This window comes from Mustelus asterias, chromosome 7, assembly GCF_964213995.1.
Source record: "Mustelus asterias chromosome 7, sMusAst1.hap1.1, whole genome shotgun sequence".
Taxonomy (NCBI): domain Eukaryota; kingdom Metazoa; phylum Chordata; class Chondrichthyes; order Carcharhiniformes; family Triakidae; genus Mustelus; species Mustelus asterias.
Window position 1 is genome coordinate 69,563,417 of NC_135807.1, and position 18,510 is coordinate 69,581,926.

Genomic DNA, 18,510 nt, shown 5'->3' on the forward strand with positions numbered 1-18,510 from the left:
ATCAAATCAAATCCTACTGCTAGAAAGTGTCAAAAAAAGAATTATTCTGGAAGTATTACTTTTCCAACGGTAAATATTATTGTCGCCATCCACATAATTTGAAAGAAAACAACTGCTGCAAGGAAATTTTGTTCTTTGCCATAATAATTTTTCACTCATTTGTTTTTGTATTAAAGAACAATTAGTGTTAGCAATTATTTTACATTAAATAAATTCTAATTTTCAGAAAATATTTGGATTTAATTCTTATAAATATGTACAAGTAAAGGGGTTTTTACTCTAATAGTCAGTTGATGGGAAATGGTTGATTCACTTAGTCCCTCTTTGCCCCTGGATGGGCCCAGTCCTTTTTCCCTTCGAGCCCAATTTAGTGTACCAGTCATTCATTCAATCAAATCTCCTGTGAAGCCTACCTCCTAGCAAAGCAGGCACGGAAATTTAAAGGATGTCTGGGTTCTCCGCTAAGAATACACATTGAGGCTTGGCTGAGAGCCCAGGCATCCATTAGTCAGATGAAACAGCTGCACCCAAGGGAAAACATTGCTTGATTGACAGCTTTTTCTCTTAGATTTATTTCTCAATTACCCAATTACAAAATGATTGTTTTGTTAAATATTTTTCACACATGACACTGTTACTATAGGGTTCATTGGTTCTGCACAGCGTATATAATGGGTGAATGGGCATGTACAAACTATAAGTAATAAAAGCAAAATATTGCGGATGCTGGAATCTACAAACAAAAACAGAAAATGCTGGAAAATCTCAGTGGATCTGACAGCATCTGTGGGGAGAGAATAGAGCAAATGTTTTGAGTCTGGATGACCTTTCATCGGAGCTGGGCAGAACAGAGGTGCACATTGTTAAAGGACTGCCTGAGGAATGTGGCAGCTGCCCTGAAAGAGGAGGGGGGGGGTTGGTGGTGCATTGGAAAGGTGAGCTGGAATGGAAAGTGGAAGAATAGAGGTGAGAAAGAAGGATAAAATGGGTGAATAGTGTGAAAATATAATAAAAGGAAATAGGGTGAAAGTGGAGGGGAGCGATCATGCTCTGAAGTTGTTGAACTCAATGTTCAGTTCGGAAGGCTGTAAAGTGCCCAACCGGAAGATGAGGTATTATTCCTCCAGTTTGCATTGGGGTTTGCTAGAACATTTCAAGAGGCCAAGGCCGGACATGTGGACAGGAGAACAGGGTTGGAGGGGGGGGTGGGGTGGTGGTGGTGATCAGTGGGAGTGGGGAGGAGGTCTCGTTGCAGCTCTGCATAGGGATTCATGGCGGAGGGAGGGAAGGGGCTGATCGGGGCTGCGGGATGGTGGGGCGGGTAGAGGGGGAAGATCGAGGCAGGCTGGTGGCGGGGTGTGGGAGAGAAGTCGTGGCTGGCCCAGAGACATCCGGGAGGCCAGTGATACAGGGTTGCTGTGCTGGCCAGTAATTGAGCTGGCCAGCCATCGAAGGCTGGCGCGTGGGGCTACTGGGCAAGCACTGATCTCCGCTATGACAGGTTGGCGCATGCACAGTGACCCACCCAGCGCTATGCTGCTGGCCTCTCCAGCAGGAATAGGCCCCGCCCTCGGATTTTCAGTGTGACTCTGTGCAGTGCACAGAGTGTGGGAAATTCATTTTGAAAATCCCGCTGAAAAATCCAACAGGATTTACCCCAGTTTTTACGCAAATTCGGCACTTAGAATCTTTTTGGGAGAATCCCAGCCATAATTTTTCACAGAGGATGTGAGAGGTCATTGGAGGTGGGTAATAGAATGGTGCGGCATGTATAAGGAACCATGGGGTGGGTGGAGTGAATGTGGTTTAGCATGGAAGGTATGAGAAACATGGATGTGGGTACAGAGTAATAACTTGGAATGGAATGTATAAGGTGCCCTGTGGGAAGGGTGGAGGGGTATAGGTTGGCAAAGGAGGGTAAGAGGGACCTTGGTGGATGGGTAGAGTGGCACAGCTTGGATTAGAGGGTGTGGGCACCATGGGTATGGGCAGAGAATAATAAAAGACCATGGGCGGTGGGTGGAGGAGTCTAGGCTGGAATGGAGTGTCTAAGGGCTATGGGGTTGGAGGAGGGATATAGGTAAGTTTGGAGGGCCTGAGGGGCATGGGTGTAAGTAGAGGGCAACAGCTTGGCATGGTGGGTATAAAGGGCCGTGGGAGTGAGAAGATGGCATAGGTGGATGGTCAGAGGAGCCATGAGGTTTAGTAGAGGGGCATATCTTGACAAAGAGGGTACGAGGGATAATGTGATGTGTGGAGGTGTGAAGGGTTTTATTGCATCTGGGATGAAGTCCCAGGCACCAAGGTGGGTCTTTTAAACCACCTCTGCACCCAATGACTCGCGGCTGCCTCCGAGCCCTTTCCAGGGAGGCAGCCAGACCCCAGTTATCATCTGCAGTCCCTGTTCCACTCCAAGAAAGAAAATCCTGCCTTTGCGAGTACTTTTAAAACACATTTCCTGACCTTTTGCCCAGATTTTCCTTCGCTCAGTATCAATTTTATTCAGTATTACATCAACACAATTTTGTCATTCGGAAGATTTTGAATTCTTGAATACTGCCTACACTATCAGCAGTACATGAATGCATCAATTTAACACCTGCTTGCTTTTTCTGTGATGCATTTAAGGAAGTTTGTCAATGTCAAATATACTAAGGAACAAGTTTTCAAACAAAAGTAATTGTAAATGTATTGAGGAGAAAGAGAGAGGCCAAGAGGAAAGTGGGAAACTGACAACTGGGTTTTGGACGTTCAGAGATTATTTCCTCGGGTGGATGTAGCTGTTACTAGGGGGCATAACTGTAAGGTTCATGGTGGGAGATATAGGAAGGATGTCCGAGGAAAGTTCTTTACTCAGAGAGTGATTGGGGTGTGGAATGGACAGCCTGCTTTGATAGTGGAGTCGGACACTTTAGGAACTTTCAAGCGGTTATTGGATAGGCACATGGAGCACACCAGAATAATAGGGAGTGGGATAGCTTGATCTTGGTTTCGGACAAAGCTCGGCACAACATCGAGGGCCGAAGGGCCTGTACTGTGCTGTCCTGTTCTATGTAAAAGCTTGTTTGTTGTGGGAGGAAGAACAGATGGAGAGTTCCGTGGTTTCCACAGGTCCTAGGCAAGTGGAAGCAATCGTTATTCCTTGATTTCGAACGGAGCTAATTTGGAAGACCAGTTTTCTAATTACTGTCAATGAAATGAAGGAAGTGATAGGTGTGCTGAATAATCATGTAGAAGAAGAGGTCAGCATGCTGGAAATCCCCAGGAAACTGATCCTGAATCAGGGATAGGGACACACCAAATTTAATGGAAGCAATATTACCATAAAGGAGGAATTGATGGCACTAAAGAGTGACAAACATCCAGAATTAGACATTTTCCATCACAAGGTTTTAAAGGAAGTAATTGAGAACATTGTAGATGCCCCAATATAATTGACTAAAATTCTCTTGATTCAGGAACCAGTCCTTTAGTTTGAAAAGTTGCACAAGGTATGTTAGGAAAGGTGAGAGAGGGAATCATAGAGCAGTTAGCCTAATAAGTTTGTATAGCAACTGTGTCAATAAGTTGCTATACAATCTATCATCAAGCCCTAGTGTGAGTGAACACCTTGAAAATGTTCAGCTGATTAGAGAGAGTCAGCATGGATTTGTAAAGGGTAGTTCATGCCTGATGAACCTAATTGAATCTTCTGAAGTAACAAAAATTGTGGAGAGGGGAACATCTATATATGTGATTAAACCCCTCATTATGGATTATTAACTAAAGTTGAAGCTCAGGGAATTGAAGGCAAATTATTGGATTGGTTACGAAATTGGCTGAAAAGCAGGTGTCAGATAGTCGAAATAATGGGCAAGGTATTCTAATTGGATGGATATAATTAGGGGTGTTCCAAAAGATTCTTTATTCGGGCCTTAACTATTCACTGCATTTAATAATGACTTAGATGGTGGGAAAGAAAGCCACGTATCCAAATTTTCTGATGAGAAAGGTGGTATTGTGAGCAGTGTAGATTGGAAGATACAATTACAGAGGTACAGAGGTCATAGATCATAGAATCATAGAAACCCTACAGTGCAGAAGGAGGCCATTCGGCCCATCGAGTCTGCACCGACCACAATCCCACCCAGGCCCTACATATTTACCCGCTAATCCCGCTAACCTACGCATCTCAGGACTCTAAGGGGCAATTTTTAACCTGGCCAATCAACCTAACCTGCACATCTTTGGACTGTGGGAGGAAACCGGAGCACCCGGAGGAAACCCACGCAGACACGAGGAGAACGTGCAAACTCCACACAGACAGTGACCCGAACCGGGAATCGAACCCGGGACCCTGGAGCTGTGAAGCAGCAGTGCTAACCACTGTGCTACCGTGCCGCCCTAACCACTGTGCTACCGTGCCGCCCTATTGATATTGATATTGATAGATTAAGTGAATGGGTAAATCTGTGACAAATGGAATCCAATGTAGGCAAATGTAAGGTCCCATTGGATCTGAAATGGTCAGAATTGGGTAGTTTCTAAAAGCTAGAAACAATGGAGGCCCAAAGAGATTTGGGACTCCAGACACATAGGCCAGAATTCTCCAGCTGTTCACGGTGGTGGGATCCTATGGTTCTGCTGACGGTGTATCCCTGCTGCGGGTTGTCCAGCGGAGTGGAGTGCAGTCAATGGGAAATCATATTGACACTGGTGGGACCAGAAGATCCCGTCGCTGGCAAATGGTGCGCTGCCTCCTGTTGTGAGAAACATCCCGCCAGAGAATCTCCCCATAACGTGCTATGAACAGGTACAGATAATAATCACAAATTATAGCTGTAATCTCTGCAGTTTACAAGGTTAAGTGGTGATTTGATTGAAGTTTTTAAGATTTTAAGGGGCAATATCAAATCACTTCAACTTCAGCTCAAGCTTCCAAAGAATGTTTGCAGGCAGATCCTGTGAGATAATAATCCTTGCACATTGGCTGAAGGACTTACTCCAACTTTTGGGGCTGTTGCAAATATTGGCCTGGGTTTGATGCTTTCAATAAGCAGATTTATCCATTCACTTAATCTATTAATATCTCTAACTTTGTGCTTCCAATATTGCCCATTTCATCAGCAATAACCTTGAAAGAAGAATGTTTTGGCCGGGATTCTCCAATCCTGTTCACCCCACCACTGCTGCCAGCGAGAATGGAGAATTTGACACTCAGCTAAATCTCCATTCACTGCAGCGAGACTGGAGAATCCCAGCCACGGCTGAGGCCGGAGAATTCACGTTATTAACTCTGTTTCCTCTCTCCATAGATGCTGCCAGACTTGCTGAGTTTTTCCAGCATTTTCAGTTTTTATTGCGGCCAATTCTACTTGTCTTATGATTAGGAGTTTGCCTTTATTGACTAATTATTAGTGTGACCCTGGGGTTGTAACAATGGTAATTGCTTATTGTATAACCTGTGCCTCCATTAAGTCTCCTAAACAGGGAAGTAAATGTTTTTACAAGACAAGGCCAATTGTAAATGAATAAATTTTAAATAAAAGTATAAGAACATAAGCAATAGGAGAAGGAACAGGCTCCTCAACCGGGACTGCCATTCAATACAATCATGACTGAACCACCTCAACAACACAGTAACGTAATAAATTATTAGGTGAACAAATGGAGTCACATCAATCGTAATTCCTACCTCAATTCAACGTAATTCATTAAACCTTTTTGAAGTGTAGAAAGTAACACAATGTGCTATCTGTTCTTGTTAGCTAGCTGAGTTAGTTTTAATAAATTAAGGTTTCCCTTGGACCTGGTCCAGCTGCTCTCATCTTTAAAAGGAAACATAGTTCTCTATCTATCTTCCTCAGCAACTTCTAGAACAGATGCCTTAGCTTTCTATTTCTCTGTTTTCCCTTCACTAGGAGGACAGCAAGCAGCTTGGCTTGCTCCTTTCCCTGTCCAGACGATAGTGGGGCTGCCCTGAAACCAGCTCCGATTCCTGAGGGTATGAGCTGATTAGGAACCTCCTGCTGTCTACAAAATGACTAGGATCATCTCAACATAGTGCAGGTAATTTTAACCGCCCCTCATCCCCCCCGCCACACCAAAATGGATGAGTTTGGGCCAGGTGGATGTAATATATTAAACATATAAACCTTTCTCCAACATCCTAGACGGGGGTGGTGACCAACCCACTTGCAAGGTGAGTTAGCAATTTAAAATTACCTGTGATGCTGCGTGCCATCATTTTAAATTTAACTCTGACTGGCTCACTTTTCCAGGCCTCTGGAAACCCACTGGCTAAAGGCAGGTGAAGTCTGCTACACCCAGGATGTGATTGCCTTTCCACTAACCTGCTGGATCTGGTATCCTTGATTCACCCAGTCCTCCATGAACAGCCAAACCCCTGTCAACCTCCTTTATGAAGCTTCCGATTCGCCTGATCCACCCCCACAATCTCTCCTGATCCTTCCGATCTCCTTGAAGCTTCCTATCTCATCCTCTGATCCCTGTCCCAGTTCCCTGATACCAGCCTCCAATCTGGCACTGGTGTGTTTGATATCCCCCGACCACAGTCTCTCTAATATCGCCTGTCTTTGTACCTCAATAATCCCTGCTCTGGCTTCCTTGATTTTCCATTGCTACAAACTCTGATCTGGCTCTGCTGCCTTTGAGCTCCCTGATCCCCTGATGTTCCCTGGCTCCAGGCTCTGATCTTATTCCTCACCAAACCCCCTCCTCCTCGCCCGAAGCTCCTGGATCTTCCTCTGCTCCCTGCATGTGGCCTCTCCAGCCAGTCTTTCAGTTTAGCTGGCTGGGAAATGGCTGGGAAATGGGGACGAAAAACAATTGCAAATTGACATTTGTGAAATCTTTAGGAAACTCATTCAGGCCCCTGCCATGAGTTAGGAAACTCCTCGGGGAAAGAAAAGTGTTTGTTAGCTGCAGATTCCACAATGTAAGTGTATTTTTTATTCTCTCTTTGTGGGCTAGGGGGAGTAGTTCTTCCCTAGGCTTGATTTGGAACCACCTGTCTTCACAGCCCTTCTGTCAATCTCTCCCCACTCCCAATTCACAGCCTCTCTTCCCCCTTTACTGATCGCAGCCTCTCTCTCTCTTGACTGTGGCCTCTCTCCTCCTGAGGCCAACTAATGGGGCACCCCATGTTTATATATTGCAAATTGTTAACCGAACACTAGACAGTCCTTCAATGGTAGTAAGCTCATTGTAGCAATTGTAAACCAATGTTTTCTCTTGCATTGCTTTCAATATTGACTAAAATGGTGTGAGAATTAAAAATGCTAAGTTAATATCCCACTAACATGAAAGGTTATAAGCCAACAAAAGATTCTAATCTGGAACAACGACGCAATGGAGCAACATACAAACGGAGAAAGATCGGCGGCCAATTTATTTTTCATATTCAAATGTTGTTTTTATTGTTTTAAATGTTGAACTCTGAAAGCAAATGAAACCTGCCCTCGGGAAGGGAGTGGAGAAAATGGATGAAAGGTTAAGGGTGACGTGAGTGACACTGAAGTAAGGGAAGGGGGAGGATACAGCGGTTGAGTGGGTAGTTCAAAGGTTAAGAGTGTAAATGAGCTTCGGTACTAGATTTTAATGTTATGTTCATTGTAATAAACTAACAAGGTCAAAATGCCATTTTGTGCAAACACTGAGATAAGAAGCCATTTTGTGTTCTGTACTTTATAATCACTCACATGTATTAATTAGGGGTTATTTAATTAGAAATCAGCCAGAAACAGATGCTTGACTAAATACTGTACCTCAGTTAAGTTACAATTGAAGATTTGGCAATTAATCAAATAGTTATGTTAAAGCTAGCTTTAAAATCTTATAAGTTTAAACACTATTTTGATATGTCTACTTTGGATGAATATTAATCAGCTATTCTGTGCTAAGCTCAGCTAAAGCCATGTTCTCACGGACAATAGACAACTGTGCAAAGTCAAATAACAAAAGACACTGCAAAAGAAACATTGGCAGCCAAAGTGCAGTGATGGGCAGTCCTCCTTTCCCGCTGGCCAGAAACGTCAGATTCTGTGCTTGGAAGCTCATTAATTAAGCACAAACGAGTTCACCTTGGAGACCAGCAGTTGATTTGTCCACCCGATGCCATAATAAAACTTCAGTCCAGTGCACTCATATCACTCTCTCCAGCCCACCTGTCTTCACCAGATCATGCAGGTATTGCAACCCAGAGGGAAAAGGCTAGCAGCCTCAAGACGAAGCCTGTTCCTCGATTCAGCCACCCTCCCTCCGAGCCCATTACCTGTGAGGCACCCATGCCCCACTTCAACTTCTACCCACTGCATCTGTGGTCTTCCCCTTCCAGTAAACAATGTGGAATCCCTTTGACTCCATTGTTTGTGAGCTTTCTTTTATGCAGCTTTGTCAGAGTCCAGCTTCACTCCCTTCGATCTTCCCTTTGCTTTTGGTCGTTATTTTCTTCAGCCACCTCCTTGTCTCTCTGCCTGCCATCATGAGCCCGGGTATTTCCCCCCTTCCTTACACAACCCTCCTCCCACATTATCCCCCTTGTCTTCATCAGAAGGTGTGGCGAGGGCTGCATGAGTCCCTCGGCACAGTGCTGTTCAGTCAGACATTGGTTTGTGGAAAAGGGGGAGGAAGGACACCCCTGTACTCGCCAACCCCAGACGCAGTACTGATCTGACTTGGTGACACAGGATGGTCCATGGGTCTAGCAGCACAGTGCTATCTATGAAAACCAGCTTGGCATGGAGATGAAGGGCAGGAATTGGTCTGCTCAGGCATCAGAAGCAGCGCAGCACTATGGCACAATGGCAAAAAGGCTTTGTTGCACTCAGCTCAAAGTCTCTTGGTAAACTGAGCACCTCCTAGTGCACACCACTCTTTAGCAATCAGGTTCAGCAATCTGACGTAATTGCATTCCCACCATCAGCCAGTGGGAAGACCGACCCACCATTAACCTGCCATTGGGGGAAATGCAACATGATTTTATGTTGGTGGATTTCCGACCTTTTGTCTCCCCTCGGATTCTTTGCTCTGCCCTGCCACCAAACCCACCGCAGGCAGGATTGGAGAGTCCCTTAGGTTGGTAATAGGTAGTCAATCAGGTAGTCACCCTTGCAATCGCACTCAACCTCATCTACATTAAACACCAATGAAAACAAAGCATTTAAATGAACCAATTATGAAATTACACAGGCATAGTCTGACATGAGGAATTGATATTCTAGGGGATAGAAGTAAAGGCTTTGAAGTGACATCTTTGCTAACTTGTCATGTACTGGATGCTCCCAAGGCAGAACTTGTAAGATTTGCTGTGAACGAAGGAACAGGTGAAACATCTTGCCTTCAGTGATCATTCATATGAAGCTCTAAGTCCATTTTGTATTATGTGTACTCCTTTCCTTTTTCAAATAAACTCTCTCTTTTAATTTACTACTCGAGAGTCCATCTTGCTTTATTGTATGCCTTGTTCAAACCAAAACATTTAATTGATTTTACGGGTTAATCTCAAATCAGATAATTGTACAGTTAAGGATTAAGATAAATTAAAATATTAGAATGTCTGAACCAGATGGGTTTTTAACGACAATCAACAATGGTTTCAAGTTTATCATTGGGCTTTTAATTCCAGATTTTTATTGAATTCAAATTTCACCATCTGCCATGTTAGGATTTGAACTCAGATCCCAGCAGCTTTAATCTGGGTTTCTGGATTACAAGTCCAGTAATCAATACCACTCTGCCACCACCACTCAAGGGCCTTAATAGGTGAAATGGCGGGTTTCACATTCAAGATCCTGCCGCCCAAGCATGAAGTTGGATCTGGGTTTGGGCAGGCGCATTCCTGAGGGCAATCCCGTCCATTCAATTTTATGCTCCCCACCCCGCCCCAGAATCCACCCTTGCGGGGAGCATAAAGTTCTGCCCCAGCTTTCTGGGCACACTTCCTCCATTCAAACCTCCATTGGTTGCAGAGTCTTCAACTGCCTTGGTCAAAAGTAACAACTTGCATTTATATAGCACATTTAATGCACTGATGTGCTTCACAGGAGCATTATCAAACAATCACATCGAATCACATTTGGAGATATTTAGGGCAGATGCATGGCCAAACAGATAGGTTTTATTAGGCTTTAAATAGAGAGAAGTATGGAAGCTGAAGTAGGAGAGAATTCCTTAACTTCTAGCCAGAGGCAGCTGAAAGCATACCTCACCAATAGTAAAACAATAGGGGCTGTGCAAGAGGCTGGAGTTGACAGAGTGTACAGAGATCTTGCAGGGTTGTAGGGCTGGAGAAGGAGTTGGAGATTGGAATGGACAAATAGCTAGGCCATGGAAGCATTTGAAAACAAGGAGCAGAGTTTTAAAATTGCAGTGTGCAGTTAGCAAGTAAAATGTTTAAAGGATCAGGGTCGAAGTTTGGTTGCTTTACTGGGCCATTGCAAACTGAGTACTGCAAAACACTGCATCCAAACAGGAAAGGCCATGAGGCCTGATCTAAATTGGGCCTCAGAACTCATCACTCAAGAGGCAATGTATCTATTTAAAATGATCCAATCTGAGCTGCTTGCTAATAAAGCAGCTGGATAGTTGAGTTAAGAACATTTTCCTGAGGGTGTCCTATCAAAATTCCATTTCTCATAAATCTTAACTTTGGATTATAATGCAATGCAAAAAATATAATTTCAAATACTGAAGGGAAAGTCTTCAGTTCTTTCTCCTCTGTCATTTCAAACATTTAACCTCAATCTTTCTTTGGTGTCTGTGGACATATTTTCTTCTACTTTTCTCGTTAAAATAAATGTCTAAAAGCAGAAAGAGTGCTTAAGGTTTAGTGCTGAAGATTAACAGTTTGTGATCATTTCCTGTGCTGAAATGGGTTGCTCTCAACGAATGATGGTATGGAAGTAAAGTTTAATCACAGACCTCATGACAAAACCCACATATTGAACGCAGGTTGCAACTCCATGAGGAGTGATCTCAACACTTTTGCCAAAACCTCCGTCCTCATTCGTGGCTGGGATTCTCCGTTGCCGCTGTTGGTGAATGGAGTTTTGGCTGGAGCGCCAAATTCTCCATTCTCACTTGCAGTGGGGCAGGAATGGATGAGATCAGAGAATCCTGCCCTTTATCTTTCACTTCTTCAATGTTAGCGAGGACCAAAGCTGTAACTGGAAAGGCTGTGGATAATACCATCACATGAAAGCACAAGTCTTGCTCAGAAAAACATATCATCATTGCAATGTTACTTGGGGCCATTGTCCTAAATGAGCACGATGCCACAACAGCATCACACAGGAACCATTGCTCTAATTGAGAAGTACAATACAGCAATGTCAGCTAAATGTGAAGTTGTTCACTTTGGAAGGGAGAACAAAAGAACAGAGTATTATTAAATGGAGAAAACCTGCAGAAAGCTGCAACACAAAGGGCTTGTGGGTACTTGCGCATGCCCCATTAGCATTATTTTTTTCTGCTAGGCAACCCAGACACCTGCTTGATTCAGGATCCTGTTGTAATTCAAATGCCCAATTGGAACATCTGCCATGGATGCTCTGCTAAGCTAATCCTGGTCGGTGAGAGGATGAGTCTTAAAATTATTTTATGGGGTCAGGAGGAGCTTCTTTGGTCTTCATAGAAATAACATAGGCTGTTCTTGCCCAGGTCCACCCTTCCAATCACACTCACCCTCATCTACTTCCAGCCTCCCCCACCTACCTCTACTGGCCAGGTTAGCCTTCTGGGCACCAGCTATTTTGTCAATCTGAAACCAGCGAGTTGCATTAGGAATGTGCTATTCAATTGGTGAATGTTATTGAGGCCTGGCTCTTGGAATGCAATGGGCTTCTCAGCGGAAGGACTAGACTGCTGTTTCATCCATTTTGCCAGTCAATCACTTGCTGCTTAAATTCCACTGTAGATAGTCCTGGTGATAAATGAGGGTACCAAACTATATTCAGTGGGGGAGCAAAGGTAGTGTTTTACAACCCGGCTGAAAGGGAAATCAGGCTGATGTATATCGGACAGCCAATCCACTACTGCCCATTTTAATTCCTTGTCCCAGATAAATGTTACCTGTCTTGCATGAGATTGCCTAAGAATCCACTTTAAAAAGTGGAAAAAGTAGACTTTACATATGATGCCAACAGAGATTTAAAAAGTCAAATCATTTTTACGTATTGTAGAAATATTATAGAATCCCTACAGTGCAGAAGGAGGCCATTCGGCCCCCATCAAGCCTGCACCGGCAACATTCCCACCCAGGTCCAATCTTTCCAACCACACGCATTTACCCTGCTAATCCCCCTGCCACTAAAGGGCAATTTAGCATAGCCAATAAACCTGACCCGCACATCTTTGGACTGTGGGTGGAAACTGGAGCACTCGGAGGAAACCCACACAGACACGAGGAGAATGTAGACCGATCGAGCCACTAGGTGGGATTCTCCGGCCGTTCATGCCAATGGGATTCTCCGGTCCCGCTGCAATGAATGGAGATTTGGCTGAGCGCCAAATTCTCCATCCTCGTTGGCAACGACGGTGGGGTGTGAGCAGCTGGAGAATTCGGCCTCAGTAGCTCCAATGGGAGAGATGGACATTACTGAGGCAGCTCAAGGGTTGTGAGGGTGTCTGACCATCGAGGCGCCCTAACTGAGCTGCACATAAGCCAAAGAAATAAACATAAGAAATAAACCAAAACTAGGCTGGCAGGTCCATAGGAACGGAAGGGAAACCCCTCTTCTGGATTAGATTAGATTGGGATTGCAGCCTGTCATGCTCACTGCCCACTCAATGGGGCATTGGGCCTTTAGCTTGGATGACTCACCCAGCCTGTCACCATTGAACATGGCGGTCTCCTCAGATGGCATGGGGAGGCATTCCACTAGAGGCAAAATTCCAGCGAGGCCCAGAAAGAACAAACAGTTCAGACCATTTCTCCATTTTACTAGTGTTCCTTTTTAAAGTATACAAGACCACTCTGACCACTATTCTTTTTTTCTCCGTTTTGCTGTTAATTTTCCTTCTGGGGGTTTCATTTAGCCTAAATAAGCTTAAGTGGTTGCCTGTCTCCATGGAGCGGGCAGCTGATCCGATTCCCAGCTTGTCCCTGGTACTTTCCCTAGCAGTGTGAGTACATTGAAGAGCCTTCCTGCGTGACTACCCCCTATTTTCCCAGCTCCATGCCCGCCATCATGTACTGGGACAATTCAGCCCATTGCTGTGACTTCCAAATGCAACATCACTTTCTTCCCTAAAGTTACAATGAAATAGTCAATCACGGATTGTCTGGAGTTAATTGCTGGCAAGAGAAGGAAAATGTCTTTGAAACAAAATGGTTCATCATTACTACAATACCTTGTTTTTGTGGATGAGCTTCTATTTCGATGGTTTATCCCATTCAGACACACAAGCTCAAACTTTCCAAAATCGCTCGTGTGTACACGTAGATCGCAGGAAAAACAACACGTACGATGCAAGGTTTGTGAAATATTTTGCTGCAATCCGACATTCAATCACAAGTAAAATGTGTCAGGAGGAATGAAAGAAAGGAAGCTATGATCCCTTATCTATCTGCTGTCTGAGCACCAATGAGGAGTAAATGATTTGATTGACTTGACTGGACATAATATTAATGGAATTACTGACAGCTCAGAGAAGAAGACATTGGTTTCTGGACTCAAAGGATTTGTCAGCTGCCTCAGAAGTATGATTCCAGCTCTTCACATTCTTGCTGCTCCTAATTCAGCAGGACAGGCTCATAATTAAAGCAAATTAACTATTTACACTTGCCACTATTACCAGGGGAAGGACAGCATCAGCAGGAAAGACCGAGTGGGAAATTAAATTCTTCCCATTTCCATCGGCTCAGCCCTCACATTAGCAGTAACGTTGAAGCGTCAAACACAGAATAAATACCGTGGGTGAAGTAATTAGGTGTTGCGATTGAGTTAAACTGCCTGAGTTAAGGTTACTGCAGATAAATTATGCAGCTGAAAGCAAGCATATGTTGTCGTGTTCAACAGTTGCTAATGTTACCTGATCATTAATTTGCGGATCAGTAAATTAATCCATGGCAGTTAGCAACTTCAGCAGCTGGCTTTACGTTTTAAGAAACAAACAAAACAGAAATCACTGCTCATTACAAAGGGAAGCCCTGCTATTATTATCTCCAACTGGCAGTAAAAGTTTCTCTGAGCAAAGGCCTCATTTTGACCATGTTTCTAAAGAGCTGTTGAAAGAATTAACAATGTAACAGGAATTATGAGGAAAATACCAGCAGCGTTGATGTGTGGGCTGCACACAAAAGGGAGGGAAGGAGCGACTACAATTGTATGTTACGTGCATATGGGAAAAGATGCAAGGAGGGAAGAAGCGGAAATGAAGAAGAAGCAGAAATGGAGAGGAGGAGTAGGTGGTGGGAGAGAGAGGGTGAAGTTGGTGGAGGAGAGGAGATGGCGGAGGAGGAGGATGAGGTGGAGCAGGAATTGGAGGTGATGGGTAGAAGAATATATGTATAAGATATGAATGTTTCTATTTGATCCAAAGATCTCATGATCACACACTATATTATTCAAAATAGTGATGGAATGTCAGTCTGCTGTCATCTTTGCAATCGGATTGTTTTTGAACAGTTTTGATGATGCATTCTCATATGGAGGCTCCCATCTAAAGACTCTACTGCTGTATTTCTACAGAAGCAGCACTATTTCTCAATCTGTGCGAGATTAACATTAGATCGGCAACAGTTGATTCAGTTTAATTGGGGGAATCAACTGTTACATTTGCTAAATTTAGAGTCATAGAGGTTTACAACATGGAAACAGGCCCTTCGGCCCAACTTGTCCATGCCACCCTTTGTTTAACCCCTAAGCTAGTCCCAATTGCCTGCATTTGGCCCATAACCCTCTATACCCATCTCACCCATGCAACTGTCCAAATGCTTTTTAAAAGACAAAATTGTACCCGCCTCTACTACTACCTCTGGCAGCTTGTTCCAGACACTCACCACCCTCTGTGTGAAATAAATTGCCCCTCTGCACCCTTTCGTATCTCTCCCCTCTCACCTTAAACCTATGCCCTCTAGTTTTAGATTCCCCTACCTTTGGGAAAAGATATTGACTATCTAGCTGATCTATGCCCATCATTATTTTATCAACCTCTATAAGATCACCTCTGGAGCCTCCTACGCTCCAGAGAAAGAAGTCCCAGTCTATCCAGCCTCTCCTTATAACTCAAACAATCAAGTCCCAGTAGCATCCTTGTAAATCTTTTCTGCACTCTTTCTAGTTTAATAATATCCTTTCTGTAATAGGGTAACCAGAACTGTACACAGTATTCCAAATGTGGTCTTACCAATGTCTTGTACAACTTCAACAAGATGTCCCAACTCCTGTATTCAATGTTCTGACCAATGAAACCAAGCATGCTTAATGTCTGCTTCACCAATCTGTCCAGCTGTGACTCCACTTTCAAGGAGCTATGAACATGTACCCCCAGACCTCTTTGTTCTATAACTCTCCCCAAACACTCTACTTTTAATTGAGTAACAAGTTTTCTGGCTAAAATCAAACCTTACTGTCTTAAAAAATAGTTCAATACTTTTTAGTGCCTTACCTGTGCCAGGTCCATAGACATGTACATTTTATTGCACACCAAACTACTGATGGTAACTGCAGTAGCATTACAAAGCTTTATTGTGGTGAGATTAGCAAACAAAAGCATAATATAAAGATGTATATTGGAATTTTATTCCTATTGATGGGTCTTCATGATGTATAATGCATCAGTTATTTTGTGATTGTTTACTGTCTAGCTATGTGAAGTAAAGCTTATACGGCATAAATTGTGAAATTGTGCTACTGATGTGAAGCTTCACGAGACACAAGTACACACTTGGGGCAACAGTATTGGAGCCCTAACTCCGACACTGCTCACCTCCAGCAAGGTTCCATGCTAGGTACCAAGACCCTACAATTCCTGCCCACGGAGCGTTTGTAATGCATGTAAATAAAAAGGAAAGATTCGCGTCTTTATGACGTTTTTCACAACCACTTGACATCTCCAAGATCTTTACACTAATTAAATACTTCTTGAAGTGTAATCACTGTTGTAAAGTGGGAAGTTTGGGGGAGGAATTCGCCAGCCGTTCACACCGGCGGGATTCTCTGGTCCAACTGGCAGCACACCCCCTCCGGCGGTTTTGCGATGGCGTGGGGTGACATTAATGGGAAATCCCATTGACAGCGATGAGACCAGGGAATCCGGCCAGCAGTGGACAGCATGCCACCTCCCATGCCAGGAAACACGTGGCTAGGAGGCTGGAGAATTCCCTCCATGGTAACCAACATGTAGACTAGCAAACTCCCCCCAATAGTGATGTGATAATGAGCACGTAATCTGTTTTTGTGATGCGGATTGAAGGAAAAATATTGGTCAAGACACCAGGGATGACTCTCTTGTTCTTGCCAGCCCCCCCCCACCCTCCCCCCCCTGCTCCCCCACTCAGCCCCCGCCCCCTCCCTCACCGAGATATGACAGGTATGTGTTTTCTCACCAGGGCTATCTGAGTTGCCCGTATGTTAGATCCCAATGAAGGCTCAGAGTGTGGATACCCCGGGTGGGATTTTCCAGTTCCCACATGATTCTCTGCCTCCTCACAGCCCCAGCGCAATCTGAGCATGAGCGCACGGGGCTGGAGAATCGCCCCCACAATGTAATTACTCCAGGTCCTAACACATGCACGTATCAAAAAAAATTGAATTCCAAAATTGAGATAAAAAGTTCACAGCAGTTTGTGCTTCAGCTAATATGCCATCAGCTATATTCTAAACTTGTCACAGCTGTCAGCCTGGCAGTGTGGGAGTAAAGTTTGCCACACGGTCTGTTCCAGGAACTGAGCCAACCTAAAAACTCCCTGAGGAACAATAATATCACTAACAATGTAATAACAGAAGAAACCAGAAACAAGAAACGACTGTTCATCCTATCCAGCTCATCTGTTGTTCAAATTCAAATTGAGACACATCCAAGCCATTTTCATTGTTGTGCTGAATGTCTTTTTTCATTGCTTTCCTCTGTTAAAAAAACTTGCATTTTTATAGCACCTTTCACACCTTCAGCAGATCCCAAAATGTGTCACAGTCAATGTGAACTATGGTCACTGTCGTAGTGCAGATTAACACAACCAATTTGCACACAGCAGTTCCAATAAGAGCATTGAAATAAATGGCCAGCTAATTTGCATAGTTTTAGCTAAGGCATAAAAGTTTGCCAGGGCAATCTTTCCTGCTCCTCTTCAAGTAAAGTCTTGGGATATTTGATGTTCACTTTGACCTGACAGGGTTGACCTTGGTTTAGTGGCTTAGGGCTGGGTTTTCAACTGAGAATCTGCTGCCCGGATAATTTCCAGGTCCCAACTCTGCATCAGTTAAGCACCAGTGTCAGTGGCAGAATGTGATTTTCAGATGCAAAGGGCCTATTTGGTGGTGCCAAGGTTTTCCAATACCTCTCCTGAGACATTGAGGGAGGCAGTTGTCATGAGGCAAAACATTCTTTTCCAGGGATCCAGAGATGAAACCCTTCTTCAGCAACCACAAGGTTCTGCATGGAGATGACCATGGAGGTCAGCAGTGGAGGCCTGATACAGAGGTTCCAGTGTCGTGAGAGGTTGAATGACCTGTTAAAATCTGGAAAGATGAGTGGCGAGCAGTACCATGGTACTCTGGATATAGCAGCTTGCAGACGAGCCAAACAGACTCAGTGCCCATAGATTTCCCCAACACTATCAGAGAAAGTGGCCAGTTGTATCAGTGAACAGCAGCATCAGCTCATGGCAATGTCACGCTGCAATAGGTGACGGAGGTCGGGCTACACTTACATTATTGTCTTCCCATCTTTCAGGAAAAGAGAGCTCACAACAGTTGCAAAATGGCTTTAACAAGTGATGATGTGGCTGACCTTCACAACCTGTCACTAATGGAGGAGGTGGCACTTCATAGTGTGAGGGGGCCGTTGGGTCTGGCTAAGGGCAACAGCGAGATGGAAGACTGAAGAGCAGGATCATCTGATGGGTAAAGGGTATGGAGGAAAGTCCTGCCCAGTGCATGCTGTAGCTCTCTGAACATAGTCAACTATAAGGCTGGTTGTGACATGCTGGTTAGATGCATTGGCCATGCTAAATTCTCCCTCAATGTACCCGAACAGGCGCCAGAGTGTGGCAACTAGGAGATGTTCACAGTAACTTCATTGCAGTGTTAATGTAAGCCTACTTGTGACACTGATAAATTAAAACTTTCAAAATTGATCCACCTGTTGACTAGCCTGGGTTGTCATCACTGCACCGTGGCATATATCTCTACACAAACCACCAGCACAGACACACTCACGATTGTTTGGCCTCAATCAATATTCAAACAGAAAGTAGCACACCACAGGAGTAGGAGAGTGAGGCAGAGTCGGCTGTGGCTAGTCCTCCTCAGAAGATGGAGGACAGTCACAGCTATGCTCCATTGGGTG

The 18,510-nt window shown here is 44.2% G+C and overlaps 1 protein-coding gene across 4 annotated transcripts in view; it reads right to left on the bottom strand.

Annotated features, from left to right (window-relative positions):
* tox (thymocyte selection-associated high mobility group box) overlaps positions 1 to 18,510 on the bottom strand; it is a 255,159-nt gene that overhangs the window by 17,576 nt on the left and 219,073 nt on the right. The gene's annotated exons all lie outside the window — the stretch shown is intronic.